Source organism: Taudactylus pleione, unplaced genomic scaffold (assembly GCF_031769625.1).
Source record: "Taudactylus pleione unplaced genomic scaffold, aTauple2 ptg000037l, whole genome shotgun sequence".
NCBI classification, from domain to species: domain Eukaryota; kingdom Metazoa; phylum Chordata; class Amphibia; order Anura; family Myobatrachidae; genus Taudactylus; species Taudactylus pleione.
Window position 1 is genome coordinate 20,117,082 of NW_028284439.1, and position 15,569 is coordinate 20,132,650.

Consider the following 15,569-nt stretch of genomic DNA (forward strand, 5'->3'; position numbering starts at 1 on the left):
AACAACATGATGGTGGAACCCGAAAGGCACAATGAAGATAGACCTTTCCAACTAAGGGCCGTATTCAATTAGTGGCAAAAACGTCTGTTTTTTGCAAAAAAAATAAAAAACCTGCAAAATTTTCGGCCCAAAAAAAAAAAAAAAACAGGTGAAAACGGCAACAGGCGAAAAAAGACTGGAGAAAAATTTTCTCCATCCCTGTTCAAGCAAAAAAAAAAATTTTAGCTAAAAATGTGGGGATTTCTTTCAGAACCCTTTGGACACCCCCCCTAATGATAAATTGGCGGAAAAGAAATCGTAAGTTGTGTTTTGAAAAAAAAAAAAAAATAGTTGAAAATGGTTTTAACGTATTGGGTCTCATTTTTCGATGGGCGGTATGGATGCATCAAGTGTTTTAAACATTTCATGCGGCCACAGCAGGAGTTTTTTTTTTTTTTTTAAGGTTTTTAAAATTGTGTTTTTACGACACGAAAATATACTTGCACCTATTTTAACGTACCCCCAATTTACGTGGAACAGTAATTTTCAGGAAAAAAATGCTTTCAAACTTTTTTCAATGGGTTTTTTTTTCCGCCCAAAATTTGCGCAGTCGTTTTTTGCCAAAGTATGCACCTTACGATTTTTTTCCGGTAAATTTTTTCATTAAGGGGGATGTCCAAAGGGTTCTGAAACAAATACCCACATTTTCAGCCAAAATAAGGATTTTGCTTTTTTTTTTTTGCCTGGTCTGAGATGGAGAAAACTTCTCTCTTTTTTTTTTTTGCCTGTTGCCGGTTTCGCCTGTTTTTTTGGTGAAAATGTTGCCTTTTTTTTTTTTAGCAAAAATAGTCATTTTCGCTGCTAATTGAATATGCCCTATAAAGGACAAGAACATTCCCCAATACATTTGGCACATTCAACAGCAGAGTGTATATAATGACCAATGGCAACAATGTATTTAGGAATAGGCCCCATCAAGTCAGGTATGCCAAGATAATCACAGAAAAGATACATGCTATTCAGTTAGCTGCAGGATCTACCCTCTGCGCTAATTGAACGCGCTGCACGATTCAATTAGCTGCGGGAACCCAGAATGCTAAGCTTAGGTGGAGTTTTCCTCACAGTCTCAACAGCTGTGAAGAAAAATCTGCTTTAAAATGCGGACTTCTGCATTAAACGTGCGGGGAAACCCATAGACTCCAGGACTTTTCGTGGACTATATGGGTTAGCAGGCATTAACGCATGGTTTTCCACGCAGGGAAAGTGCATACCTATTGAATAGCTCTGGGCGTGAAACGTGAAGCTTTACCCTGCAGCTAATTGGATTCCCCCACCTATAACTTTTCTACCACATGTCTAGCCATTTGATTATCACTTTCCTCAGCACATTAAATGCAATTTGAATAATGTGCAATTTATTGTGTATTTGTTTTAGAAAAAGCTAGCAAAGTGGATAATTAGTTTCTCAAAGATGATTAAAGTAATATGCGAGATTTCAAATTTAACTATATTTCCTACTCCATTATGTTCACATTATGGAACATTTTAATGGTTCAGCCCCATTTTGTAGGTAGTTTTATTCGTTAGGCATCCAGGCGGTCTGGATGCCGTCGATCCTATTACCGGCGTCAAAATCCTGACGCCGGTCACAAGTTGGCACCGTCATCCTGACCGCCGGGATACTGAAGGTAAGTATCGGGGTGTTGAGGGGTTAGGCACTAGGGGGAGGGTTAGGCACCAGGGAGTGGAAAGTTAGGGTCAGGCACTAATGGGGAGGTTAAGGTTAGGTACCAGAGAGGGAGGGTTAGGGGGAGGGTAGGGAGAGGGGGAGGGTTAGCATACCGACCAACAAGTGTCGGTCTGTTAAACCTTTTGAGATGCTGGCGTCAGAATTCTAACTGCCGGGATCCTGGGCGCCGGCATCTCATACCGATTCCGTTTCATCATATACGGTTTCTAAACTGGGACTTTGGCATAGGATGCATTTATATTAAACAGATGTGGTTCTCTGCAGCAATAACATCAATATTATTTGTTTGTTTTTAAAAGAGTCTTCAAAGCTTAAAATACAAATCAGACTCATGTAACAAACCTGATTTATTTCTGTAGAATTAAAAGAAAACACAAATGAACATGACCATTTACCTTTAGAAAACTCCACATCCTGGTGTGGGAAAATATGTGTGGACATTGTTTAACAGTCTCAAAGTTCAACTGATAGGTGGCCAAAAGAAGACAAAGGTCTATGGTAGCCTTCATCAGAGAGGCCAGTAACATTCTCTTCCCTTTTTAATTTTAAGACGCTCAGTGTAAGTAGCATAGACGTAATTTTTATATCATAGGTTCATTAAGAAACATGGCCTATTAAAAAGGCCTAGAATAGATACAAAATGTGCTCATGAAACTTTTGCCACATTTTGCTATTTAAAAGCAATCAGAACACTGGTTATGGACGAGAATATGAAGGATGATTGTGGTACAACTGAATTAGAAAAATAATAAAAAATAAATAAACAGTAGAATCACTATTTTTTTTATTTTTTTAGCTGGGAAGACCATTGTAAGTGAATGATTAAGTCTCCATTTTAATTACAATGAGGGGGAAAAGGTGGATCTAAACACAGGATGAATATATTACCTAGGAATGACTGAGAAAGGTAAAAAAAAAAATAGATTTGTAAAAGGAAAATACTTGTGAGCACTGACTGGAATGTAGGTGTGATAAAAGAAGAAATTGTAGCATAGCTGAAATTATCCGAAATTTGGGGTATTTAGAATAATGGGGAAACAAAGGACAAAGAAAATAATTATGGCGAATGACTAGTAGCAAAAGATAGCCATGATGACTGTTCTTCGGAATTAAGTATGGGGCTCCAGTTGACAGGGGGGTCGGTTGGATTTGTGGGGACTAAGGTGCAGCTTTGAGGATCTCATGAAGATCACACACATTTTTCAAATAACGCAAGTTACGAATAATCATACAGCATTATGGCACAACAGTCGACATGGTCAAAAAATTATTGTTAATCTGTTACCAACACAAGGAATGGATATTGTTTTAAGAAAGGAGAAAGATGTATTTTGAGTTAGGAAGGAAGCTTTAGGAATAAGGAATATGTGTAAATATTATTATTGGAACTAGAAAGCTTAGCCAAAGAGACTTTTTGATAACAAGGAGAATGATGAAAATAACAGCAATGATGAAGTTGATGGTGTATGAGCAATGCTCATTAGGAAAAGAAAATGATTGCTATTGGGACATGAAGATAACAGTAGAAAGAGTGCAGAAGGAAGATGGAGGATGCTCAGGATAATGAAGGAGAGGATAGGGCCAGGGTGTGATACAGGGAGGGATGAGGGTGATGGACTGGAATATAGAGCCAGGGTGTGTGGGAGGCAGGAGTGATGGAGAGGAATATGGAGCCAGGGTCTGTGTGAGGGACTGGAGGATGGAGCCGAGGTGTGAGGGAAGGAGAGTGACTGAGGAGAGCATGGGACCAGGGAGTAAAGCTACTCAGAGTGATGAAGGAGAGGATGGTGTGCGAGGTAAGGAGGATGATGAAGGGGGAAGATGGAACCAGTGTGGGTAGATAGGAGGATGGTGATGGAGGGGAGGATGGGGCCAGGGTGTGAGGGAAGGATGGAGCAGGGGTGTGAGTGAAGGAGGGGGTTAGCTAAGAGGGTGGGTCATGGAGGGAAGGATTTAGCCAGGGGGTGTGAAGATGGTAATAGAGGGGAGGATGGGTTCAGAGTGTGAAGGAGGGAGGATGGGGCCAGGGTTTCAGGAAAGATAATGGAGTCCAGATAATGGAGTATGGGTCCAGAGCATAAGTGAGGAGGATGATGGAGGGTAGGATGGGGCTGGGGTATGAAGGTAGGTAGATGAAGGAGGGGAGAATGGGGCCAGGGTGAGAGAGAGGAGTATGATGGAGGGGGAGGATGATGGGGCCAGGGTGTGAAGGAATGATGATGGATGAGAGGATGGGTGAGGGAGGAGGATGATGATGGAGGAGAGGATGGGGCTGGGTTATGAAAGGAGGAGAATGGGAATAGAGGGGAGATGGGGCCAGGGTGTGAGGGAGGATGATGTAAACGAGGAAGGGGCTGGGGTGTAAGGGAGGGGAGAATGGAGCTGGGGTGTAAGGGAGGGGAGAATGGAGCTGGGGTGTGAGGGAGGGTGATGGAGGGGAGAATGGATCTGGGGTGTAGAGGGAGGGTGATGGAGAGATGAGGCCGGGGACTGAGGGAGGGAGGAGGGTGATGGAGCCGGGTTGTGAGGGAAGGAGAGTGATGGAAAGAAGATGGGGCCGTGGTGTGACGGAAGGAGGTTGAAGGAATGGATGGGGCCGGGGCGTGAGGAAAGGAGGGCGGGACAGGCCTATTACTGCCGGGGTTGGGTACACTACATGCCGGTGACATTACCTGTTCTGGCCCACGGCCTCCGGTCCGGTGATCCTCAGTAGCCCCCGCCGCCTCCCTCAGCCCGAGATCCCGTTAGAAGGAGCGGCCTCTGGCAGCCTGTATCACACGGCCCCGAGATCCGCCACACCCAGACACCAACCACCGACACCGCGGAAAGGGGGAGTCCTGCACTAACACCTCATAGTCGTGACAGCCAGCACGGTGCTCCGGGCAAGCTCCGATCCGCGGTGTCCAGGTGTACGGACGCTGCACAGTGTCCCCTCCTATAGCGCTGTAACGCCGAACACTGACACACTACACCGCAGCCCTGATGCTCATCACCCCTCACAGGCCAATGGTATAACCCACAGCAAGAGAACGGACGCTACCAAATAACGCGAAGGGGAGGGGAGACCATAGAGAAAGCTTCCTTTATCTAATCATCTTGTCCTGCCAGCAACAATGACATACAAATATCACTAACAGGAAGATAAGCGTCTTCGCATAATACACTGCAACACCTGCGTAACACAAAAACAGATTTAAGTATGCAAATAAATTATATAAATATACATCTATATAAATGGATAGATATAGATATGTCATTAGATATAGATTGGAGACAACTCAGTTTTAGCTGGTGTACCGCAATGTTTGGCTACACACAGTAGCTCAACACTGTCATTTTTCATTTTCCTATGCACCTCTATGGGCTGTGAGGAAAAACTATCAATGTTGCTTGACATGATGTGCATGGGCTGTAATTAGGGGTGTGCGGGGCTCTGTGGGCAACACAGTCGCAGCCTCCTGGCCCTTGCTTCTGGCTAGTAGGGTGCCTGGAACGGCACCCTGCAGCCAGTATTGCTGCTTCAGGAAGGCACCATGCAGTCTGTCCAGCCACCTGGAGCGTCCTGAGGACACTCCGGGCAGTGCTACACTTCCCAGGGCTGGTTGGTTATATAGGCTCATGACTTAAGGCGCGTATCCACTACACAAGAAAAATGAGTGATTGGACGATTACGATATCGTTAATTAATCGGAAGTAAAATGCCGTCAACGACCAGCGATGCTCGTTCCAGCTGGTCGTTGTCGGCATTTATCATCGCCTGAACATGCAGGCCAACCTGACGAGATTGTCAGGTTGTGCATGTTTGGGGATGAAGGAGGGTGCCTACACTGAATGACATATCGTTCAGTGTGGGCACATTATCCACTGCACAGGATGATGAACGATTATCGTGTAGTGCATATGCCCCTTTAGAGGTAGAGGAGTGCTAGCCAGACTGCAATGTATGTGAGGACATGCTGTGATGTCACAAAATGCCCACCTAAGTGAACATTAAATCATCATTCACACCTCAGCTCAGCATGTCCTAGATTGGAGGTATGCAAAGTAGCCCAGCAGGAGCAGTAACATTTTGATCCAAGATTAAAAAATTTGGAAGCCGATTCAGAGTTGGGAGCAAAGGAAGAAATGCACCTAGCCAAAACTATATTGCACTGCAGATGCTAAAGACTTAAAATGTGCATAGAGATTTAAAGTTGGAGGGGCATGTCCTAGCTAAAGTCTAAGGGCCTGATTCAGAGTTGTACGCTATTGCATTCTCAACTGCGTTTGTGCGCGCAATGTATTTGTGAAAATATGCTAATTCCTGCTAACAGACTCTCCGTCTGAAATAGTGTGTGACGGACTGAGCAAATGGTGCTAAACCTACTCCCCCTATCTGCATTGTGCAGATCCTCCAGGGCTTCAGAACACCCCAACATCGATGTAACATTGGATGCACATTGACTCCTCAAGTACGTCTTGGGCTGTGCACAGTGTGGGTCAACTGTTTCTCTGAAACTGGCCTCTGAGACTGTGGTTCTGCGATTGGGAATGCAGCCACGAGTGTAGACACACCCCTGAAACTCCCATACACGCCATGGACCGTCCTCTTTTTGCAAACACTCTCGGCTACCACCCTGACTCAGGAAAGTCCATGGATCGCAGTGGTCTGCTCAGGACCTTGCAATCACGGAGACATTACTAATACAGTCTCAAACTTTAGTACGCTCATGTGCAGTGGGACTTTTCACTGTGTTTCGCGAATGTGCAGAAGCAAAACATCGCTCAACTGCGTAAACATCAGCATAGCGTACAAATCTGTATCAGACCCTAGATTGCAGTATAAAAATAAAGCTTTCACGCATTTGTTAGTTACATGCAAGAGCAGCCAGGATTTACCCTGCATGCAAAAAAATTATTTGCATTCCTTCTATTGCAACATTGTAGGGATTGCCATCTGTGATTTTATCATCGATGGTTGTATGGTCGCCATTGATGTTGCCATTGTTGGTAACAGCGATGTCATGGAACCATCAATGGTTTGCACCCATCGATGAACATTCCTGCTGTGGGTATTGGCAGATGGGCTTTGAGGCACTTTCCAGGTACAGGGCTAAGATCCATTTCTTGGTACCAGATTTTCATTCCAACCAATCAACTAGTTGGATGGTAGGACAGAAAATCTTTACGTGTGTACCCAGCTTAAGTTCACATAAAAAAAAGCTACCAATCTAGACAATCATAAAATAGCAAAAACATATTCAAACATTAGTCACAGGGAAAACATGGACACTAAAGTTAAATAACATTTGCTCAGTCTATAAACGTAAAACCTATGCCTAATGTTTAGACTTCATAACTGCATCTCTTCTGAACCCAAATCTCCCTGTTTCCTAAGAAACACCTTGTACCAATCATGTATCTATCTGTATAATACAGGGCCGTAGAGAGCAGTGCCAGGCCCGGGTACTGTAGGGGTGTGACCATGATCCCTACAGTACCCAGGCACGGCACAGCTCTCGAACGACCCTGTATACAGATAGATACACAAACAGGAAAATATTAAACAAGGCATGCACCCCTCAGCCAGGGGCAGATCCAGAGGGGAGGGGGCGCGCAATCAGGGCAATCACTCCACCCGCATATCAGGTGCAGGCAGAGGAGACTGCTGCTGCTGAGCTCAGTAACAGCAGCCTAGTGATGGCCATCAATGGTTAACAATCATCGATGGTTAGCAACCAATGACCGATGGCTTTGCCTTTGATTGCGGAGATCTAATGGTTCTTCACCATCAATGGCACATAGTCACACAATGTTTTTTTTCCCCCATGTGCCAGGACATAGAGCCTAGTGCCATCCCCGACATGACCCACAAAGCCCCGCACCCAATCTCTGATTGGTCCACTGCCTGGCAAGTATTAAAGCAGGGATAACCAATGGTAGATAAAGCCATAGATGGTTCCCAGCCAATGTTTTCATACCATCAAGGTCAACCATCATCGGCCACCCGCCAGGCCCCCCAGCAAGCACGGGCCCAGCAAATTAGTATCCCTCCCTCTCTGCGCCCATGTCTGTATAGTTAAGGTCCTCCATTAGCTCACATGTGTATTTATGTTTTATAAGAATTTGGGGGAGGTGTACTTTAGCAGCACTTATCATGCGTCACCTCTTATCGAGGCAAAGCAAGAAGGAATAACGCAGAGATGTACTAACATCTCGCCTGCCGGAGTAGGAGATAGAACCCCCACTCCAGATATCTATGCAAGTCGTGATGCGCTGCATCTTGCCTCCTGGCCAGGCCTCTCTGCGTTTGTGCAAGATTTCACAAATATCTGGGGCCTGATTCAGACCCACTCGCAAGCGCACAGCGCTCACAAGTGGGTCGATGGTGCCCCACTGCGCATGCGCCACCTCCGGCGTGCGCCTGTACGAGACCCGTCCAGCGACGGCAGCTCCGTCGCTATGGGTCTCGCTACAAGACAGGGCGGCTGTCGATGGTGAGTGACAGCTCGCCCAGTTTTGTAGGTGGGGAGGGGGGGGGTGGCTGTACAAACGCAGGCATTCCCTTAGGAACGCCTGGCATTTGTGGGTGGCCCTACTGACATCACTAGTGAAGTCAGTAGTGGACTTCCTCCTCTATTAGAGCAGGAAGTCCACTCGGGCTTGCGAGAGCTGACACCCTACCACAGGGTCTCATCGCAAGCCCGATGGTCACGATAATCGCAACAGACTCCAGGCCGCTCGCACAAGCTGTGGGCACCCACAGCTTTGCGAGTGGGCTGGAGCAAAAAAAAAATGCCCATCAGACCTGCGAGCGGTTCTGAATCAGGCCCCTGGTACGCAGGCGGACCTCCACGGATGCTGCAGCTACACAGCATAGACACTGGCAAGTAAGACTGCCAATGAAAAAAATTATAAGCCACAAAAGTGCATGGCGACTGCAAAATCATTAAGATGTTTGCAGATACCATAGAGAAAACTGATTTTCTCTATGTTATCTGCTTTCATACATGCTGAAGTTTGATGTAAGTCTCAAATAGTGCATTTGATACTTTGTAACAGAAATTCTTATAAAGAAGCATCATTCTCTCTAGAATCACAAGAAACAAAAATGTACATCCGCCTAGAAATGTAAATGTTGGGAGGTTTGTTCAGTTGCAGTAATCAGTAGTCTAATTTCTGAATGTAATGATAATTTTTGTCAATACTATTTTTAGCAGTAATAGTAATACTGGCCATATGTGTGGATGTATAATGTGTATGCCACTTAATTTTTAACCAGTGTAATAGTGTATAAGAAATAAAACAGTGATAAGTTTCAGAAGAGTAGTAGACATGAGGCCAAATGTTTACATGTCACCTACCCCCAGCATTGTAAGGCCATATTTATTATTTATCAAGATTGACTTATACCATACTCATGGACTCCCTCCATTGGCCAGGTATACCCAACTGCTACTGGGCCTGATTCAGAGCCGCTCGTAAGCGGCCACTCGTTCGCTCCGAGCGATGTTTGCCCAACTGCGCATGCGTACGGATCGTAATACGCATGCGCAAACCAGTCAGTGCGGCCGAAAATCGTTTGTTCGCTAAATAGCGAATGCCTGCTAATATGAGTGACAGAAGGCGTATGTGGGTGGTAACAGGGGAAGGTGCTTGAAAATGGGGAGTGGAAATCAGAACGCAGGCGTGCTTAAAGGTCAAAACGGGCGTTTTAAGGGTGTGCATAATTAATACTGGAGCGTCATTGACCACGTCACTGGGTTATTTTATAGCCAGAACTGCTCGCAAATTTGTGGTAGCAAACACCAGCCACAAGAATAGCGAGCAGTTCATACACTGTTCGATGTACTCGATTAATCTAATAAATAGCGGACATGACATATGGTGTGAGCGGCCAGGGGGCGTCTTTTTCAAAATTGCAACCGCAAGTTTTGTTCGCTCGTTCAGACATCAACAGACCACAAAGAGCGAACGGTTCATTTGAATAGCCACCCCTTTTTGTTGAACGAACGACCGCAAATTGCGACCGGCTCTGAATCAGGCCAACTGTGCTCAAGTCGATCACACGAACATTCAATTAAGCTCTTTGCTGCGGATTCCCAATCTTGTGAAATACTGCTTGGCAGCAGAGGAATTTCCTCTCATTTAAAATAGGCTGCATACTTTGTAAGGCGCTGTGTAACACTTGTGGCGCCATATAAATAAATGATAATAATAATAATAATTGGAGCCCTTCTACGTATGTGCATTACACTGCAATTAGTTGAGATACTTGCTCCTGCTTAGTAACAATATGCAGATGAAGTGCAGGCTGGAAGTTGCTGTACGAGGCCTTCTAAGGCATAATCATTTGGGTGTTAGGAAGATCTATATTTAAAATGTTAACAAAATAATAATAATTTATCTTTGTTGACATGGTCTATGGGATGTTTTATCTATGGGATGTAGTTGGCATCCCAGCGTTAGGGGTAGGGTTAGTGTTAGGATACTTACCTGTAGGTGTCAGCATTCTCACCTAGACGGGATTCCGGCATCAGTATTGTGAGCACCAGGATCCTGAGCGCAGGCAACACTTACTGAACCCTTAACTATATGTCTTAACTCGCTGCTACATTTTCCTTCCTCTCTGTCTACCCCATCTGTGTCACACCTGTTTGTCTGCCCCTCCCCATTAGAATGTAAGCTTTCACGAGCAGGGCCCTCTACTTATACTTTCATCTACTCCTTACCCACTAGGGTACCTAACTCTTACGCTCTGTTGCTTATTTTGAGTGTTATGATCACTAATGCAGCAATGTATATAAATCTTGTCCTTGTCCTTCATTGTGTTGTACTGTACTTGTTCACTTATTTGTTTATGTACTACGTAACACTTGTGGTGCCATATAAATAAAGAATAATAATTATAATAAAACTAAAGTGTGCATCACACAAATGTTTATGAATATGCAATCGGAACTGCAACATTTTAGTTGCCATCTCAGGCAGCAGAATGGGCAGCGGGCCTGATTCAGACCCGCTCGCGAGCCGTCGTTATGGGTCTCGCACCAAAGGGGGCGTGCTGTCGATGGTCGATTGACAGCATGCCCTCTTTGGTGGGCGTGTCGAGGGCGTGGCTGCCCAGACGGAGGTGTTCCCATGGGAACGCCTACCATCTGGGGCCGGCCCCACTGACATCACTAGTGATGTCAGTGGGAGTGCTTTTGGCTCTAATAGAGTCAAAAGCACTCCAGGGCTTGCGGCAACGAGACCCTGCCACAAGAGTCTCGTCGCAAGCCCAATGGTCTTGACCATCGCGACCATCATTTTGGCCGCTCCCTATAGCTGTGGGTGGTCACCCACAGCTATGCGAGCGGCCAGGAGGCCGCTCTTAAATTCAGAGGGACGGCCCTGATTCAGAGCGAGCGCTCTATGAGAGCGTCCGGCTCTGAATCAGGGCAAAAGCTCTGACCAGACCTATTGTACTATATATACAGAAATAATGCAGGCAGCAGGGAGTGTTATAGAAGACCTGTACCTACACGTAGCAGAATCTGAGTGATTGCGGTTCAAATCCCGACAGCAGCAGCCCGACAAGGATGAAAATCCTGATCGTCCCAAGGTAAGCATTCACTAACCTATTCTACCCCCTAACCCTCCCTTAGGGGTGCCTAACCCTAACCTCCCCCCAAGTGCCTATCCCTAACTCCCCCCTGTAAGTGCCGAAATCTTGCCCTCCCTTCCCCGCCGCCTAAACCTAAGGCCCAGGGGGGTGGGTGCCTAACCCTAACCTCCCCCCGGGAGTGCCTACCCCTAAACCGCCCTTTCCCTAGCCTAAACCTAACCTCCCGGGGGGGTGCCTAACCCTAAGTCCCCCCCGGGAGCCCTAAACCTAACCCTCCCGTCCCCTGTAGCTGTCCGCGCCCATCGCCACGGCTTACCTTCGATAGGTAAGCCGGGTGTTGGTCTCCCAGCATAAGGAAAATGACAAGCGTCGGGATTTCGACGCCTGTCATTTAACCCCTGCCGGGATTATACAGTCGGGAAGCCAGCGGTCGGGATTCCGTCCATCAGCTTCCCGACTGTTTCCCGTGGTATGTTAGGTCGACAGTTCTCTTGTCAACATTCCACATTACTTTGACAGTGTATATGTCAACATTCATCATGTCTACACTGATGACATGTCGACATAATGTCCCTGGTGTCCCAGTGGCGTCTCCAGCGCCGTCTTCCGGGTCCCGAAGGTCACGTGACCAGCAGTTCCGGCACAGACGTCTGATGAGCAGCAGTTCAAGTAAGTGTTTTCCCCATATACTGAATCCCTACGCTAGCCTTAACCCTAACCGTCAGCATTCTGAGAATATTGACATTTCACATGGCGACATTGTGAACATGTCGACATTCTGATTATGTCGACATGTCGAGCCATGTTGACATCGTGATGTTAGTGGAGTCAACACTATGAACTCCGACATGTCAAGATGTCCAAGGGAATGAGAGAAAGCAATGTGTGTGGCCAAAAGTGTTGGGGTGTCGTTGGTAGAAAAAGTGGAGATGGAACAATCGTAGAGGCATGATTCGACTGGTATGCACAAAGATAAAAATTTGTGTTAGCAGTGGGAAAGGGTTATCTAGACAGAGAAACATTTAATTGCTGCCTACAACGCAGGACTAGTTAGATTTCTGGAATGTCCTGTAATATAAGGGGTGAAATCCATGGACGGGGTGGGGTTGTAGAGATAAACAAAAAGATTTATTAGATTTTGACCAGTTCAGACACACCTCTCATCTGTCCCGATTCAGATGGGATAGTCCCTATTTGTGGCGACAGTGCCTGCAGCCGACACATTTCTTCCTACTCACAGTACGCTGAGGGGTACGTCCCTACTCGCTATGGCGATCAGGGCCATCATCATGGATGTAGTAAGACAAGGGTTTTGGATGGCAAAGTGCTATGATTACATAAAATATAAAATCATGGCTAAATTCACTGTTGTTGTTGTATTCTTGTATATGGGAAAACTAAGCCAAAGGTTTTTATTATCTTCAAAGTCACCTAATCCACAGGTTTCCAAATGCGGTCCTCAAGGCTCCCCAACAGCAGGTATTAGAGATATCCATACTTGAGCACAGGTGACTTAATTAGTACCTCAGTCAATTTGATTTAAACACCTGTGCTCAACCATGGATATCGCTAAAAACTTAACTGTTGGGGAGCCTTGAGGAACGTGTTTGGGAACCTCTGACCTAATCAATCTCTGGGTAGAGTTCAATTCTAGTGGTACCATATCACAATTGGAATAATTAGGTCAATGACTTTGACCATGAGCATGTCCACATGGTCATAATGTTGACACGCTAATCATGTTGACAATCATTACGTTGATGAAATGTTGACAATCCAGTGTTCAGGTTTGCCTCACCCTAACGTTGACATTTTAAATATGTTGACATGTCAGATGTCTGCATTTTGACCATGTCAACATTTTCCAGACGTTGACATTTTAATCATGTCGACATCATAACTGTCAACATTCTGGTGTCAACATGAATGCTGACATAGTAAATGTCGACATTATGACTACATACCCTATAACTATGAACATGAGAATAAACACTTGTATATGTCCCAAAGACCTAATACAAAATGTATTTCAGAAGCAAACACTTTCTGTAAGCCATCTGTATGAATATTGGTGGAAAATACGTAAAATATACAGACCGCATTGGCTTTAAACAGTAGCAGTTAGCCTGCATATAGACGAGCAGGACTGGATTTATGGGAAGGCCACACAAGCTCAGACCTAGAGCTATGGCAGTACGCTCGCAAGTGGGTCGATGTTCCCCACTGCGCATGCGCACGACGGAGGGAGCTCCGTCGTGCGCATGCGCGAGACCCGGCGAGCGAAGGACTTTCCATCACTCCGGGTCTCGCACCAAAGGGGGCGTGCTGTCGATGTTGATTGACAGCACGCCCCCTTTGGTGGGCGTGCCTGCCAAACGGAGGCGTTCCCATGGGAACGCCTACCGTCTGAAGCCGGCCCCACTGACATCACTAGTGATGTCAGTGGGAGTGATTTTGGCTCTGATAGAGCCAAAATCACTCCAGGGCTTGTGGCTGGGAAACCCGACCGCAGGGTTTCCCTCGCAAGTCCGATGGTCGCGATGGTCAAGACCATCGCGACCATCTTGTTGGACGCTCGTATATGCTGTGGGTGGTGACCCACAGCTATACGAGCGTCCAGGAGGACGCTCCATTTTAATGGAGGAGGGCCCTGATTCAGAGCGAGCGCTCTGGTCAGAGCGTCCGGCTCTGAATCAGGCCCTATATTTGCTAGGGTTGGAGATTTATCCTTATTCCAACTTATATGTGTTTTAGATTTGTTGTTAGCAGCAAAATTTAGTAAAATGTATCTCTTTCTGGTCCTCCTCCCCAATCACCACCGGCATATTTTAACTTTTTAGTTGGGAAACACAAAACCATACTTCCTAAGCGTCCGGATTTCGGTGGGACAGTACCGTTTTAATGGGACTGTGCCACCATTCTAGGAAATAGGTCGACAGGGACAAAAGTAAATGGTGACATGGAAGAAGGTTGACATGGTCAAAAGGTCAACACGAAAATGGTTGACACTTTTTTTTTTTAGGGTCAGGCACTTACCAGAGGGTTAGGGTTAGGCTCTTACCCAACGGTTACGGTTAGGCACCAGGAGGAAGGGTTGAGCATTTACCTGAGGGTTAGTGATATGAACTAGAATGAACAGTTAGGGTCAGGCACCTACCCCGACGGTTAGGGTAAGGCCCCAGGAAAGAGGGTTAGGGTTAGGCACCAAGGGGAGGGTTACAGGTTGAAGACGAGGGTTAGATAAAAAAAAAAAAAACATGTTGACCATTTGTGTGGCGACCATTTTCGTTTTGACAATTTGACCCTGGCGACCACTTGTCCCTGTCGACCTTCTTCCATGTCGACCTTTACTGTGCCACCTTTTGTCCCTGTCGACCTATTGCCTGTCTAACATCTGGTGTCTATCTAGACATTGTCGACCTTTTTACTAACTTGTATACCATAACCATTAGGGGGAGGAAAGGCAGTTTGGGGGGATGCAGTATTATGTGACTACACTCCTGTGTCCGGATTCAAAATTTTAGAGGGTCAAATGTGCCAGCTGGAGGGATTTATATTCCTGCTAAAATAAATGTACTACTTATAAACAGTTGGGCACATAGTATATGGTAGGGAAACAGAGTTCTGTAAATAGGATGCGTTCGGCATCCTGGCGGTCGGGAGGCCGATGCTTACATTACCCGCGCTGGAATCCTGACACCGGTCAGAGCCCTGGCGCCGTCATCCCGACCACCGGGATGCTAAAGGCAAGTAGCAGGATTGGGGGGAGGGTTAGGGGTTAGCCACTACGGGGATGGTTAGGTTTAGGCACTAAGGGGGGAGGTTTAGGGTGCGGGGAGGGGGAGGTTAAGTTCAGGTACTAGGGGGGGAGGTTAGGGTTAGGCACCAAAGAGGGAGGGTTAGAGTAGGGAGAGGGGGAGGGTTAGCATACCGACCAACAAGTCTAGGTATGTTAGCCGCCAGGACTTGTACTGAGATGCCCACCAGAGCATTCGCAAGCTGTCCGCAACTGCGTACACTGCAGACATCGACTCCATGGGGTATATTTACTAAAGTGCTGATTTGTAGAAGTTGAGATTCTACTTAACATTTATCTAGCACCTTCTAGAAGATAATAGCTAGAATCTGATTAGTTGCTATGGGCAACATCTCCACTTCTAAAACCTGCACTTTAGTAAATATACACCCTTGAGTAAGTCTATAGTAACTCAGAATGGCCACTATGAATGAGACCCCGGAGTTATGTTTTTAGAG

General features: G+C 46.1%; 1 protein-coding gene across 2 annotated transcripts in view; it reads right to left on the bottom strand.

Moving 5' to 3' along the window:
- GNB4 (G protein subunit beta 4) overlaps positions 1-15,569 on the bottom strand; it is a 162,875-nt gene that overhangs the window by 66,825 nt on the left and 80,481 nt on the right. The window contains exon 1 of one of the 2 annotated variants that reach the window (XM_088452437.1): positions 4,402-4,733. The exons of the other annotated variant lie outside the window; for it this stretch is intronic. The gene's annotated coding sequence lies outside the window, so the exon portion shown is untranslated. Of the gene's footprint in view, positions 1-4,401; positions 4,734-15,569 lie in introns of those variants that run through there. 2 annotated transcript variants of the gene reach the window in all.